We start from the raw sequence: 16895 nt of genomic DNA on the forward strand, positions 1-16895 counted from the left end.
GGCTCGGGTGCTACCCGGTACTTGGACAACCCCATGGAGCGTAATACATTAGCGGCGTTCCTGCCGCTGGGTTGCACCACCCCGAAGAAACGGGGGCCACGAGACTCGCTATCCAAGGAGTCTCAGTATGTGGAGCTGCGCGATGGATGAGGACCGGAGTGATGTTTGGGGCTCATGGTAGAGCCTTTGGAACAAGCAGTAATTTTAAAGTGCATCCATCCAGGATATATGGACTACATCTCTCACAAGCACAATGTGTGTTTTCATATAGGGAGATGGTAGACGTCGTGCACTTTACTGCTGGCCCCTGATGAGGAAAATAAATTTCCGAAACGCGTCGGGCCTATTTCAAACACGCAACTGCCCATACCAACTAACGCTTTGGGGAAGGCGCACGCAGGTACTTGGACAACCCCATGGAGCGTAATACATTAGCGGCGGTCCTGCCGCTGGGTTGCACCACCCCGAAGAAACAGGGGGCCACGAGACTCGCTATCCAAGGAGTCTCGTATGTGGAGCTGCGCGATGGATGAGGACAGGAGTGATGTTTGGGGCTCATGGTAGAGCCTTTGGAACAAGCAGTAATTTTAAAGTGCATCCATCCAGGATATATGGACTACATCTCCCACAAGCACAATGTGTGTTTTCATATAGGGAGATGGTAGACGTCGTGCACTTTACTGCTGGCCCCTGATGAGGAAAATAAATTTCCGAAACGCGTCGGGCCTATTTCAAACACGCAACTGCTCATACCAACTAACGCTTTGGGGAAGGCGCACGCAGGTACTTGGACAACCCCATGGAGCGTAATACATTAGCGGCGGTCCTGCCGCTGGGTTGCACCACCCCGAAGAAACGGGGGCCACGAGACTCGCTATCCAAGGAGTCTCGTATGTGGAGCTGCGCGATGGATGAGGACAGGAGTGAGGTTTGGGGCTCATGGTAGAGCCTTTGGAACAAGCAGTAATTTTAAAGTGCATCCATCCAGGATATATGGACTACATCTCCCACAAGCACAATGTGTGTTTTCATATAGGGAGATGGTAGACGTCGTGCACTTTACTGCTGGCCCCTGATGAGGAAAATAAATTTCCGAAACGCGTCGGGCCTATTTCAAACACGCAACTGCCCATACCAACTAACGCTTTGGGGAAGGCGCACGCAGGCTCGGGTGCTACCCGCTACTTGGACAACCCCATGGAGCGTAATACATTAGTGGCGGTCCTGCCGCTGGGTTGCACTACCCCGAAGAAACGGGGGCCACGAGACTCGCTATCCAAGGAGTCTCGTATGTGGAGCTGCGGGATGGATGAGGACAGGAGTGATGTTTGGGGCTCATGGTAGAGCCTTTGGAATAAGCAGTAATTTTAAAGTGCATCCATCCAGGATATATGGACTGCATCTCCCACAAGCACAATGTTTGTTTTCATATAGGGAGATGGTAGACGTTGTGCACTTTACTGCTGGCCCCTGATGAGGAAAATAAATTTCCGAAACGCGTCGGGCCTATTTCAAACATGCAACTGCCCATACCAACTAACGCTTTGGGGAAGGCGCACGCAGGTACTTGGACAACCCCATGGAGCGTAATACATTAGCGGCGGTCCTGCCGCTGGGTTGCACCACCCCGAAGAAACGGGGGCCACGAGACTCGCTATCCAAGGAGTCTCGTATGTGGAGCTGCGCGATGGATGAGGACAGGAGTGATGTTTGGGGCTCATGGTAGAGCCTTTGGAACAAGCAGTAATTTTAAAGTGCATCCATCCAGGATATATGGACTACATCTCCCACAAGCACAATGTGTGTTTTCATATAGGGAGATGGTAGACGTCGTGCACTTTACTGCTGGCCCTGATGAGGAAAATAAATTTCCGAAACGCGTCGGGCCTATTTCAAACACGCAACTGCCCATACCAACTAACGCTTTGGGGAAGGCGCACGCAGGTACTTGGACAACCCCATGGAGCGTAATACATTAGCGGCGGTCCTGCCGCTGGGTTGCACCACCCCGAAGAAACGGGGGCCACGAGACTCGCTATCCAAGGAGTCTCGTATGTGGAGCTGCGCGATGGATGAGGACAGGAGTGATGTTTGGGGCTCATGGTAGAGCCTTTGGAATAAGCAGTAATTTTAAAGTGCATCCATCCAGGATATATGGACTACATCTCCCACAAGCACAATGTTTGTTTTCATATAGGGAGATGGTAGACGTCGTGCACTTTACTGCTGGCCCCGGATGAGGAAAATAAATTTCCGAAACGCGTCGGGCCTATTTCAAACACGCAACTGCCCATACCAACTAACGCTTTGGGGAAGGCGCACGCAGGCTCGGGTGCTACCCGGTACTTGGACAACCCCATGGAGCGTAATACATTAGCGGCGTTCCTGCCGCTGGGTTGCACCACCCCGAAGAAACGGGGGCCACGAGACTCGCTATCCAAGGAGTCTCAGTATGTGGAGCTGCGCGATGGATGAGGACCGGATTGATGTTTGGGGCTCATGGTAGAGCCTTTGGAACAAGCAGTAATTTTAAAGTGCATCCATCCAGGATATATGGACTACATCTCCCACAAGCACAATGTGTGTTTTCATATAGGGAGATGGTAGACGTCGTGCACTTTACTGCTGGCCCCTGATGAGGAAAATAAATTTCCGAAACGCGTCGGGCCTATTTCAAACACGCAACTGCCCATACCAACTAACGCTTTGGGGAAGGCGCACGCAGGCTCGGGTGCTACCCGGTACTTGGACAACCCCATGGAGCGTAATATATATATATATATATATATATATATATATATATATATATATTCTGAGATCTAGCATCATATGGCTTTGGATTTACACTGCTAAACTTATATACTGAGCTGTTTTTTTCGTGGGGCATGACATGATTATGAGAAAAATACCCTTAGTGTACATAGATAATATTAATTGTCATGTATATACTTTTGTTGGCTTTTCATCATGTCTCTTTTGCCTTGTAAATAAGCTCTTTTTTCTATGAAATCCGTTTTATATGATTTCATGGATTGTGCTATTTTCACTGAAATAATTGCTTTATTTTAGGCATTCTTTGACTATTTGCACAAAGTAGCGTTTCATTGTATAGTATTTCATCCATGCCTATGATCTAATTGATTGCACTGTCACTTTAAATAGCTTTGCAAAGCGTGTGTAGTTTGTCATGTGATCAAGCCTCCCTGGAGGCGAAACCCGTCATGGCGGCAGCGCTGGCTTTACGAAAATAAATATCACCTTGCACCAGCACCCCTGGGTCGACTCTTTGTTGCGGGACACTATTGGTGCACGTTCGTTCACCAAAGCGACAACTTGCAGAATATATATATATATATATATATATATATATATATATATATATATATTCACTGAAAAAACCATAGGTTATAGACCATATATAGTTACGAATTAGCATTTAAAAAACCTTATTTTACTCACACAAAACCATTGAAATTCCATATATAGTTAGTTGCACTAACTATATATCGCGCACCCGGAATCCACTGCTGATGATGTCACATATTACATCATTCATGACATGGTCAGTGACATCACTGATGACATCACTGATGACATCTCAAATGACATCACTGATGACATCACTGATGACATCTCAACTGACATCACTGATGACTACATCCAGTGACTGTATAATTCTGTAAAGTTAAAATATGTCTTACATATTGAAGAATGAGTGGATGTATAAGTGTCTGGACGAAGTATTTAGTAGGTGCATGACTGAATGTATGAGTGAGTGATTAAATGTGTCTCACTGAGTGCATGGGTTAGTGACTAAACTGTCTTAATTTGTGCATCATTATGTCTGTTGTTCTGTAAACTGCTGCATGTGTTGATCAGTAGCTATATGAGTAAATATGGGTTATTGATTGATTGCCCAAGTATTTGTATGGGAGACTGAGTGTGTGTGTGGCTAGCTGGGAGGTGTGTGACTCTGTGCAGATCAATCTGTACTTGTATCAATGATTGTATAAGAAAGTAAGTATGTGTTAGTACATGTTTGAAAATGTAAGGTGCTCTATGTTTAACTGTATAGACAAGAAAATGGAAGTCTCATTGATTCTTTACAGGACTGACTAGGTGTGTAAGTAACTCCATGGATGAGTGGCAGACTGTGAGTGTCTGTATAGGTGTATGAGTGCATATGATAGTGTTGTAAAGATGAGTGATTGTATGTATGAATGATTGTATGGGTGAATGAGTGAAGGTGTGTGTAGACGTAGCAATCAGTGAGTGCGTATGTAGTAACTAGTATTGGTGTGTCAATGGTTTCAAAAATTATACTCTTTTTAACACTGGGTGAAACAGAGGTTATATTAAAATGTGAGGAGATGCATTGTATTGTCACATGAATGATATCATCAGTGATGTGGTCATTGATGTCAAATGAGATGTCATCAGTGATGTCATCAGTGATGTCATTTGAGATGTCATCAGTGATGTCATCAGTGATGTCACTGACCATGTCATGAATGATGTAATATGTGACATCATCAGCAGTGGATTGCGGGTGCGCGATATATAGTTAGTGCAACTAACTATATATGGAATTTCAATGGTTTTGTGTGAGTAAAATAAGGTTTTTTAAATGCTAATTCCTAACTATATATGGTCTATAACCTATGGTTTTTTCAGTGAATTTCAATGGTTTTTTAATAGCAAATATCATAAGCTGTCGAATGTCAAGTACGTGGTAAGTAAAAACATTTTCGTGTTTATGCACACTGATCTGCTTTGAATGCTGCCCCCCACCCCTCATTTCTATTAGGAGTACTCTCTCTTTGCAGATAGTGAAGGGTAGTTAACGCAGCCCTTTGCCCCCTTTGTAATCCGTCGTGCCTGCTTCTCTCTCCATTTGATTGATTGATCTCTTTGGTTCATTCTCTATTTACAAACAAGCACATAGTCAAAATACTCTGTTTAGTCTTTGCAGATAGCGAAAAACCGTGTAAAAAAACAAAAGGAATCGAGCAAAATCAGTAGGCCACTAATGGGATCTCTTTTTGACCTCGCTAAAATAGAAACATTAGGAACAACCTGTTGAAAATAGCAATGCGTATGTACATAAGCGGCGTTCATTTGTGTTCACAGTACCCTTTGTTGATTGTTTGAATCGAGCATTGAATTGTTCGAAGTTGGTTCTCTTAAGGATCTTCTCTGCCTGCAAACGAGGAAGAATAGGAATATTCTCTCTCCCTTTGCAGATAGTGAAGGGTAGGTAACGCAAGCCTTTAACACGTCGTACCTATTTCATTCCTCATTGATTGATTGATTGTCCGAACATTGACTGTTTGGGAATTAGTTCTTTTTGGAGGTATTCCCTGTTTGCAAATAAACGTAGGAAAATCTTTGCAAGTAGTGAAAGGGTACGTAATGCGGACCTTTCTCCCCCGTTGTAATCTGTCATGCCTATCTACTCCCCACTGATTGATGCACCTGTTTCACCCGGACCATTTACTAGACATACGTCATCTGGCCCGACCAGAGAGCACCCCTAGTGAAAAGGACATATGCAATAATAACGAAGTGATCACTGTATCCTGTTAACAGAAACTTTAGCATGAAACAACCTGGAAAGAAAAGAATAGGAAAACGAAAATCAGTAGGCCACTGATGAACATGAACTTTTATTAAACAACGAACAAAGAAACGATAACATAACGTAATGATAAAACCTATTAATGTCCTAGAAACAAGAAAACGTTAAAATATGCCAGTGGTGAGAGACCAGAAAAACAGTAAGAGAAACCAAATCACCCCTCGCTGTCCCACCGCCTGCCACGCCAAAAAAATCGATAGACTAGGGAAAATGCAAGTCAGTAGAACATCCGCCCCCACTCTGGAAACTTCCAAGGTGGGGCAGGGTTCCGGCTACGCCCAGCCGGGAGCAGCCCATATAAAGCAGGTCCTGCTGCCACGCCTCGGCCAGGAGATCCTAACGTAGGGTGTAGCCGGAGGAGAGGCCGAGACCAGCGGGACCCGGCCAGGGGATTGCCTTTACAACGCTGAACAGTTGCAGGGGGGTGGAATGTCTCCTCGACCCTCCCCTCTCTCTCCCAGTCCGGCCGCGGTGGCCCTTGAGAGTTGCAGGTAGTCCCGCCACATGCTCTTCCGGTCCGGCCACCAACGGTCGGGGGGCCGAGGCCGACGGGATCCGGCTGCAGCCGATAAACCAAGAAACCCGTTCATGGGGCCAGAGCCAGGGGCGTCCGGCCGACATCTACCGGAAGCCCGGCCCGAAGACGGACGGGACACTTCTTCTTTCTTGTATAATTGCTGCAACAACCCTGGGGGGGGATGTCTTGCACATGCCTCCGACCCCCCCCCCTCGTCCTCATCGCCTGGTCCGGCCATAACAAATCTCAAGCGAGACGCCGTGGGGTGCACTGGGAGGGAGAGACGGTGCGAACAGGCCTCTCCCGCCTCCCCAGTGGAGGCTTCCCAGCTGCACCCTCAGCGCTCCAGGCGCCCGGAAAAGAGTTCTTCCACTGTGGCCATGCTGCAACGTCTCGCCCGGCAGGGTGGAGCCCGTCCGCTCATTTGACCCCGCGATCGCCAGTAGCTACCGAACTCTCAAAATGGCGGTCGACCTGGCAAGAGCGGGCCCAGCATAAAGAAATGGCCCGGTCACTGGTTGACTCCACCACCGTAGTCCTCCACGACCTTGAAGATTCTAGAGGAGCCGCGGGAGTCTCCGACCCCCGATGGGGAATGACTGCCATGATCACCCGTGGAGTGACGAAACTGTATCCGCGGGACGTCGGCGCCAGCCTCACTTTGAATTACTAGAATCCTGCAGACCTCACTTCCGGTGAAAGCACAGTGTGACCCGGTAGGAAAAATTGTTGCACCCCCTCCCCTTTTTGACTGATAGTTCAAACCACCGATCCTTTCCTTTGCCCTTTTAACGGAACTTTGGACTGCCTCCCCCTCTTTTACATTTTCTAGAGAAAACAAAACATTAACCACTACATTAGCATAGCAGTTGACACCAGAACTGTTTTCAAATTGAAAACCAACAACATCTTCAACAGAATCCTTTTTGTTTCTGCTGTGACCCTGCTACAGCACAGGCATTGTCCCCAGCAGTAATTCTGCAATGCCGGTAAGAATAGCTGTGGTGCCTACTGGACTCACTCACCCCAGCGGCGCCCCACGCCGTTATTTGCTGGGCGGCAACTTGCTAGACATCACTTTCGTGCCATCTAGATTTCAGCGCGTTCTGCTGCCTTGGAACTATTCGCACAACAGACCTCTACTGACAAGAATATTTCATTATTGGTGCTGTCAATTTCAATAAATCTATTGGATAATTCAAAAGAAATTGCCACGGTCTCTTCGTTGTTTAAATGTTTTTACTGTTTTTGTTTTGTTGTATATATTTATATGTTATTAAAGTTTTATATTCCTACTACTTTGTTGGAGTGCTATATATTTTTAATGTGACACATAATTGTAAAAACTTTGATGTACAAAGAGTCATTCCTGGAATCTTCCGGTTCAGGCTCGGTCCCCTCCCCAATCACAATACAGGATAGTTTTCAGATAGTAGGAACACGTGTGGTGTGACGGATCTCATCGGGTGTGGGCCTTGATCTACTATAACTCCTTTGAAGAGGGGTGATTCTTTACAGCTGGGGCCATAAACTACATCTGCAGGGCTAGCTGATAGCCTGGACAATCGGACACAGAGGAAGAGGAGTGTCAGAGGGTGCGGTAGTGAATAGGGCGAAAGGGAGGTGTCGGGCGGGCACAGAGTGTGATTCTCAGGGAAGAGCAGCGCAGATGGGGGGAGGTTTATTGCCCATGCATAAGACAGAGAGCGGGGGTGACCAGTGCCTGGGGAAGATGCCTGCGAGGGTGAGGAGCCATGCTACGAATCGACAGCGTGCAGAGAGTGGGTCTGGTCAAGACATCTAAAATGGCTGCCGTGCACGACAAAAGTGTGGCATTTCAAAAAAGGCAAGATGGCGCAGACAATGTTTTTCAACACTTCCTCATTTCCTTCGAATCGAACGTTAACAGACGTTGGGGCATATTACCAAAGTTAAGCGATATTTATCGCTAACGATGCTTACCAACGAATTTTTTACCGCTAAGCATCGTCAGAAATTATCGAAGATAAACCTTGCTATTATCAAGGTTTATCACAAATGCGATAATAAACGGCCGCAATGCATGAATATCGCTAAAAACTCAGCGATATTCATACATTACCGAGCTAATGCTCTTAGCCATGTTATCCACCTCCCATTGGATAACATGGCTAAGAACTGCTCAGGGCAGGTGTTACTTTTTGGAGATATTCGCGCTTAGCGCGAATATCTCCAAAAGTTGGTAATAGGAGATAGATATCTTGCATGTTGTAATGCAAGTTATTGTGGTATATGGAACTCATACCATAATCTCTCAGGAAAGCAGAAACTGATCCTTTTGGGACCGCCTAAAAAGGCCTAGGGGGTGAGGAGTACTCTACTTTGCCCCCTTTTCACGTTCCGAACTATTTTATTTTACTCTCTTCTGTAATTACACAAAATAGCAGCGATAAGATGCATCGGAGACACACAGTGAGAGAAAGGAGGCCGGAGATGAAGAAGAGATGTCAAATACACATTGGAGATAATACAGTGGCAGAAGGGAAGTAAATATGAGTAAACTTACCATGTAACATAAAAATGTTGCACTCTATACTATAAGTCTCATTTTATACTACAATCACTTCGCTACAACCTCATAAATTAAAAATAAAAATGAATAATGTCTCAAACAATTTTTGATTTCTAAATATAAATTTATTCTTCAGAATTTTCTAAATTTGAAAGAACTAGTAACATGTCCTCATCAGCAATGTCCTCATGAAAAGTCTGCAATAATGATTCTTGTAACTCTATGGTCTCCAAACACTCGATAAATTCGCCATCAAGAGATTGATCAAAAAAATCATTCAAGTCATCTCCTCCTTCTGACAATATTTCATTATTGGTGCTGTCAATTTCAATCAATGTAGTGGAATCATTCAAGTCATCTCCTCGTGACAATATTTCATTATTGGTGCTCTCAATTTCAATCAATGTAGTGGAATCATTCAAGTCATCTCCTCCTTGTGACAATATTTCATTATTGGTGCTGTCCATTTCAATCAATCTAATGGAATCATACAAGTCATCTCCTCCTTGTGACAATATTTCATTATTGCTGCTCTCAATTTCAATCAACGTAGTGGAATCATTCAAGTCATCTCCTTGTGACAATATTTCATTCTTGGTGCTGTCCATTTCAATCAATCTAATGGAATCATACAAGTCATGTCCTCCTTGTGACAATATTTCATTATTGGTGCTCTCAATTTCAATCAATGTAGTGGACAATTCAAAAGAAATTGCCACGGTCTCTTCATTGTGAGCCATTTTATTTTGAAATTGCTTGCTGTAAATTGCAGAAAAAAATAATCACTTTCATTTATCGTTTTTAGTAATACATAATATAAAACTAACTTTATCAAGTATTTAGTATAACAGAAGGACTGCAAATAAATAACAGAAAACATTTTTCAAATTATCTTCAAGTGTACAACATAGTTCCCCTTACAAATTAACAACTCACCTTTTTAAAAGTAGGAAAAGTGTTAGTACTGTGTAAATCAAACACCAGAAATTCACCACCAAAAATTCCTCACAAATGTACCTCAGACAGTAGTATCACAAAATGGCTGTGGTTTCCTCTCATTTGACATATATACATAACCAATTAACTTTCATCACACACAAATACAAAACCAAAGTAACATTTTAATTGGTTCTAAATTTCAACACTTTCAAATGTGTTTTCCCCATGCAATTTTCCATAGGACATTTACATACGTCTACAGCCTGAATGGCTGAACGGAATTACAGCAAACTTGGCAAAATGGTACATCAAACCTAAGAGGTCAGGAAGGATCTACTATGCCCCCTTATGGTCATTTCCCCCTTCGCTTTGGCCTCCTCTTGTCTCTCAATCCTACCGAGAGACAAGATGGCGGCCGCTACGGACTGTTTGGAATGTTGACAGACGCCGGAGAACCAATCAGCTTCGCAAAGCTCCGTAACGCGAAAAGTACGCGAAGCGGAGCGCTGTTACAGATATATATCTTTTTTTGAACGTTAATTTCTCAAAATCCACTGGAGCACATATATTGAGACCTAGCAAAGGCACATCGGGCTACCAGTCCCTAATATTTTACCAAGTTTCGTGCAAATCCATTCAGCCGTTCGATTATTATTATTATTTTTTTTTTTTTGCCCCGCGGGGCCCTTTTAAAACCTCCACATCAAACCTAGGGGGTCAGCGAGGATCTACTATTCCCCCTTATGGTCATTTGCCCCTTTGCTTTCGCCTCCTCTTGTCTCTCGATCCTACCGAGAGACAAGATGGCGGCCGCTACGGACTGTTTGGAATGTTGACAGACGCCGGAGAACCAATCAGCTTCGCTTCACAAAGCTCCGTTGCGCGAAAAGTACGCGTCCTGGGACGCTGCCCGGTCCGCTGTTACAGATATATATCTTTTTTTAAACGTTAATTTCTCAAAATCCACTGGAGCACATATATTGAGACCTACAAAAGGCACATCGGGCTACCAGTCCCTACAATTTTGCCAAGTTTCGTGCAAATCCATTCAGCCGTTCGGGCTAAAAGTGAGGCCAACCGCCCTATGGAAAACTCAATGTTAAAAACACGTTTTGGGACCCCCCTTTTTTCTCGGCCCCCCCTTGACGAACCCCCCCCAAATTTTCAAGGGCTGCTCAGAAACAAAATGTGCCATTTTCCTGAAAATTTCAGCCAATTCCGTCCACAAACGCCAAAGTTATTAGACATAGAATTTTCAAAAATCCCATAGAGAAAAAATCCTAACTATATATACCTACTGGCGACCGCCAGTAGGTAATATATATATATATATATATATATATATATATCAAAAGAACTCCTCCCACCTGTGAAGAAGCAGAGGCCACAGCGGGGAAACCGGAGGAAACACTTTAATGAAGCTGAATTAGGGCATAATGCCTTTCGGCCTGACATAGGCCTTCCTCAGATGCCATAAGAAATGTTCTGGCGACTTTGCTGCTCGTTTAGGTAGTTCCTGCCACTGTCCCATTCGTTATTGGGCGCCACACCCTCCAATGGAGTGAAATCACAAGGCCTGCTGTTCGTTGGAACTACAGGCTCCATAATGCATCAGCCAGGTAAGTGCTGCTAGTGGTGTGTCCAAGTGGAAATGCGTTTGTGTGGCAGAGTGTTGCGAGGAGCAAAAGTCAATATCCAGTGAAAAGGTGTTCAGCGTGCTTCCTCCGGCCCCCAGACGTTCCAGCCCCCTAGTACCGATGTCAAACAGGCAGGGACAGAAAAGACAGTGCTGTTTCACGTCCTCCGTGAAGTCATGGTCCGCTGCTGCAGCAGTCCAGGGATTCACCGGTGTTCAGAGGCGGGCTCCGGGCTGTAGCAATACCTTGCTCAAAAAAAAGACTGCCTTAACAGGATCCAGATGAGCCCGAGCCTCTTGATGGAACGGGGCCTCTGAAGCGCATTATCTGGAAATGCGCGAAATATCAAAAGAACTCCTCCCACCTGTGAAGAAGCAGAGGCCACAGCGGGGAAACCGGAGGAAACACTTTAATGAAGCTGAATTAGGGCATAATGCATTTCGGCCTGACAAAGGCCTTCCTCAGATGCCATAAGAAATGTTCTGGCGACTTTGCTGCTCGTTTAAGTAGTTCCTGCCACTGTCCCATTCGTTATTGGGCGTCACACCCTCCAATGGAGTGAAATCACAAGGCCTGCTGTTCGTTGGAACTACAGGCTCCATAATGCATCAGCCAGGTAAGTGCTGCTAGTGGTGTGTCCAAGTGGAAATGCGTTTGTGTGGCAGAGTGTTGCGAGGAGCAAAAGTCAATATCCAGTGAAAAGGTGTTCAGCGTGCTCCCTCCGGCCCCCAGACGTTCCAGCCCCCTAGTACCGATGTCAAATGGGCAGGGACAGAAAAGACAGTGCTGTTTCACGTCCTCCGTGAAGTCACGGTCCGCTGCTGCAGCAGTCCAGGGATTCACCGGTGTTCAGAGGCGGGCTCCGGGCTGTAGCAATACCTTGCTCAAAAAAAAGACTGCCGAAACAGGATCCAGATGAGCCCGAGCCTCTTGATGGAACGGGGCCTCTGAAGCGCATTATCTGGAAATGCGCGAAATATCAAAAGAGCTATATATATATGTAACCAAAAACGCCCAGAAGCTTGAGGCCGCACACCACTGCAGGTGAGTAACAACTTAAACCAAGCAGGCAGCTTAACATCCCTTTGAAGTCCATGGCCTGACACGTTTCGATGGGATCACTGACATATTATCGAGGGACAGAATATCGACTATCAAAAATATCGGCGAAAAAATATCGACAGACATAATAACGACTTTGTATCTACAAACAGGTAAGTACTAAAATATCGAGTAAAGAATATCGTTTACAAAAATATAGTTTATAAAAATATCGACTTTATTAAAAACAATGTTAAATTAAATTAATATTAAAAATTAATCACTAAAATATACTTAAAAATACTTAAATTACCTTATATTAATTAAATAATTAATTAAAGTTGTAAAAAAAAAGGTTACAATCCTATTTGTTAAAACATATAAATATAGTAACATAATATAATTAAAAATATCCAATATTATTACCGTAGGATAGCGTAAGTGTAAAAATTACTATTCCCACTCCAGAGAGTGCAACAGTAGGGAAAACGTTGGATAGCGTAGGGGTAAAAATTACTATTCCCACTCCAGTGAGTGCAACAGTAGGGAAAGCGTTGGATAGCGTAGGGGTAAAAATTACTATTCCCACTCCAAAGAGTGCAACAGTAGGGAAAGCGTTGGATAGCGTAGGGGTAAAAATTACTATTCCCACTCCAAAGAGTGCAACAGTAGGGAAAGCGTTGGATAGCATAGGGGTAAAAATTACTATTCCCACTCCAAAGAGTGCAACAGTAGGGAAAGCGTTGGATAGCGTAGGGGTAAAAATTACTATTCCCACTCCAGTGGGTGCAACAGTAGGGAAAGCGTTGGATATCGTAGGGGTAAAAATTACTATTCCAACTCCAAAGAGTGCAACAGTAGGGAAAGCGTTGGATAGCGTAGGGGTAAAAATTACTATTCCCACTCCAGAGAGTGCAACAGTAGGGAAAGTAAATACTTCATATATTATTTAATAAAATATAAATTAATATCTATAAAAAATTAATTTAAAGTAATTACCAATTTAATATAATATAATAATTAATCAATTAAAATTACAAATTACAATTAATTATTACTATTAGTTACCTATTCAAATTAATTACAAATTAACAATTAATTAATTAACAATTAACAATTATTTTACAATTAATTCAATTTAAATACAAATAAATAAATTGAATTATTTAATTAATTATGAATAAATTACTTCCCACCCTATTCCCCTATAAACTCACAAACCGCTGCAGAAAATAAATTAGTAAAATTAACATAATTAGTAATTAATCAATTAAATAAAATTAATTGGCAATTACAATTTATTTAATTACCCATAAAACTTAATTAACAATTACTTCTAAAAAAATACCTATAAATATTTTAACATATTTAGTTAATTAAAAATAAATTACTTCCCACCCAATTCCCCTATAAACCCACAACCCGCTACAGAAAATAAATTAGTAAAATTAACATAATAGCAATTAATCAATTAATTAAATTTAATTGCCAAATAAAATTTAATTAATTACCAAATATAAATTAATTAACAATCAATTAAAAATGAATACCAATATATAAATTTACATATTTAATTAATTATAAATAAATTACTTCCCACCCTATTCCCCTATAAACCCACAGCCCGCTACGGAATTAAATTACGCAAAAATTAAAAAAACAAAATGCATTAATTAAAATTAATTATAACATGAATACACACTTTTCACACATATAATAACATAACAAACACTATAAAAAATTCGATATTATTAAAAATTCGATAATTTTAATAACCTATATTATAAACTACGATATTTTAACTTTCTATATTTTTAACATTCGATATTACATTACTTACCTTAAAAACGATATTTTTGATGTCTATATTCTGTCCATTCGATATTTTGTCCATTCTATATTTTAAACTCGATATTATGTCCATTCGATATTTTTTACTCGATATTTTGACTGTGTACCGTTTCGATGCCGCTGTTTGCATCTCCTCAGAGGCCGTGTCAGCGGAGGTGATTTGTGGCTACCGCATCTCCCCTGCGTGTTTCCGTAATAGGGCTTCAGTGCTCCTCCTTTGGTTTAATTAGAGTTGTTACTCACCTGCAGTGCTGTGCGGCCTCAAGCTTCTGGGCGTTTTTGGTTTTCTGTTTTTCTTCTAGTTTCCCCCTACTCAAGGGTATAAACATTTGGTTTAATTGTCAATAATGTCAGGCAACCTACTCAAGGAGAATTGACACTCCCCTTATGGACTACAATGACCATCATTCCCGGTGGTAAAGAAGACAAGCCACGCCCACTTAGGGCGTTCCTTTCAAATGAAATAAAGTTTGGATGACAAAGGGCGAGTGAAATGCCTTTCCCCTATTGAAGACCCCATGAAGAAGAGGCGCTCAGCCTCGAAACGCGTCGGGCACATGAAAAACAATGAGGAAAAGTGAAGTTACAGAGCACTCGAGAGGCGAGAAGTGCCGGATGGCTAGGAGCGTTGAGTGTGCCTGTTGATAGCGCAGTAGCGCATTTGCTGACTATCTATATATATATATATATCTATATATATATATGAAACAAATCTTCTCACAAGGAGACGAGGTTGAGCAGCACTCATTCCGGTGATTTAAAACATTTATTTTTCTGTTACAGCTTAGGCATTAGGTTCCCGATGCATTTCGGTCAGGACTGTGACCTTCTTCGGGGGAGTAGAGCCACAGCATCCAGGCAGTTTCACAAAGCACTCGCCATTCTCGCTATTTGAAGCTTGCTGCCCTCTAGTGGTCACCTCAGAAGGTTTGGTAGCTGCTCCAAGTGCATCTTGGTTAACGTGGTGCTGTGTGTGCCTCAGGTCTCGTTACCCTCGGTGGGTGATGCTGATTGTTAGTGCTGCAATTAAATATGCCGGAATCCATCTTGCTTGCCACTTTCAGACAGCTGGGGACCTTCCAAAGTTCGGTCTCTGGCGGCAGCCTTTTGCCCTGTAATTGCTCGCGCAGACATCACAACAGGGTCCAGTTTCGGGCAAAAATTTAGCGCTCATCGCAGGCGGTGCAGCTCAAGGCGGGACCAAGCCCAAAATATAAAACAAATCTTCTTACAAGCAGATGAGGTCGAGCAGCACTCATTCCGGTGATTTAAAACATTTATTTTTCTGTTACGGCTTAGGCATTAGGTTCCCGATGCATTTCGGTCAGGACTGTGACCTTCTTCGGGGGAGTAGAGCCACAGCATCCAGGCAGTTTCACAAAGCACTCGCCATTCTCGCTATTTGGTTATATATATATATATATATATATATATATATATATATATATATATATATATATATATATCACTTATCCAACGAAGGAAAGTCGACGCCGTGCCGTTTAGTAACATTTACGTCTGACATTAACAGCTGACAATAAAGTGATTTTGACCAAACGACACAGTGTCGACTTTCCTTCGTTGGATAAGTGCTTCATATTCCGGACCGAGTTTCGGAGGTCCTCTACACCGACACTCTCTTTGTTCTGGAGGTGGTCGGACGACCGAAACAAACGTGGAGTCTATATATATATATATATATATATATATATATATATATATATATATATATATATATATATCAAAGCTCCACTTGCACCTGCCAGACGCACTCCCAGGCTGGTGCCTGCTCGTCGGGGGTGCACCCGACCATAATATCCGCTCAGCAGTCCCTCCCCACAATTTTGGGAATTAGGTAGCAGCACTCCGGGGTTAGTTCACAGTTTCAGGTTTTATTGATCAAAACGCGCTTTCGGCACTCGGCCTTCGTCAGTGTTCAGAGTAACAGTGCGGCGCAAGGTTTCAAATACTTTACATGTAACACGTGATGTTTGTTTAGAAACAAAGATAGGGCCAGAGTAGTGATAATGGTCGCCATCTTTGAATGGGTCAAAATGAAATTAACGTGGCTTACCGCTCTATATTACCAGCAGCACACAGCCACATATATGCAAATAAATCAGGATTAGAGCATTTAAAGAGTCAAAAATTCATCACTCATTGTCTGCAATTTACCTAATGCCCACAGATGGGCTGCATATGTACAATTTTCATAACGTCCCCATTCTCATTCGACAAAATTACGCCCTGAATGGGCTATACGAAGTTCTGAATGTAAATAAAATAACGTGTTGAGAAGTGCATCTCCAAGGCGATGCATAGTTCATACATGTAAACAGATTGGAGCAATTACAGGACAACCAAACAATATTTACAACTATACAAATAAGCTTATTTCAAATCAAATGAACTGCCAAGTCCTCATGTACATTCAACCCTGTTGGTATCTTGCTTTGTAGATCGATAATGTAGCGCGACTCTAGTCGCCTTAATTTGTGTAACCTATCACCTCCTCTAACATGGGCAGGGACGGAATCCAGACAAAAATACTTCAACAGGTCCCTGTTGCGTTTATGCTCTTGATCAAAATGTCTGGCCACGGGGTAATTCACATCTGCATTTTGTATAGCCCTTTGATGCTCAAGTATCCTCAATTTAACAGGATTCGTTGTACTGCCAACATACCTTCTGCCACAAGGACATGTTAGACAGTACACGGCA

The sequence above is a fragment of the Lissotriton helveticus genome, chromosome 9 (genome assembly GCF_964261635.1).
Source record: "Lissotriton helveticus chromosome 9, aLisHel1.1, whole genome shotgun sequence".
Lineage (NCBI taxonomy): Eukaryota > Metazoa > Chordata > Amphibia > Caudata > Salamandridae > Lissotriton > Lissotriton helveticus.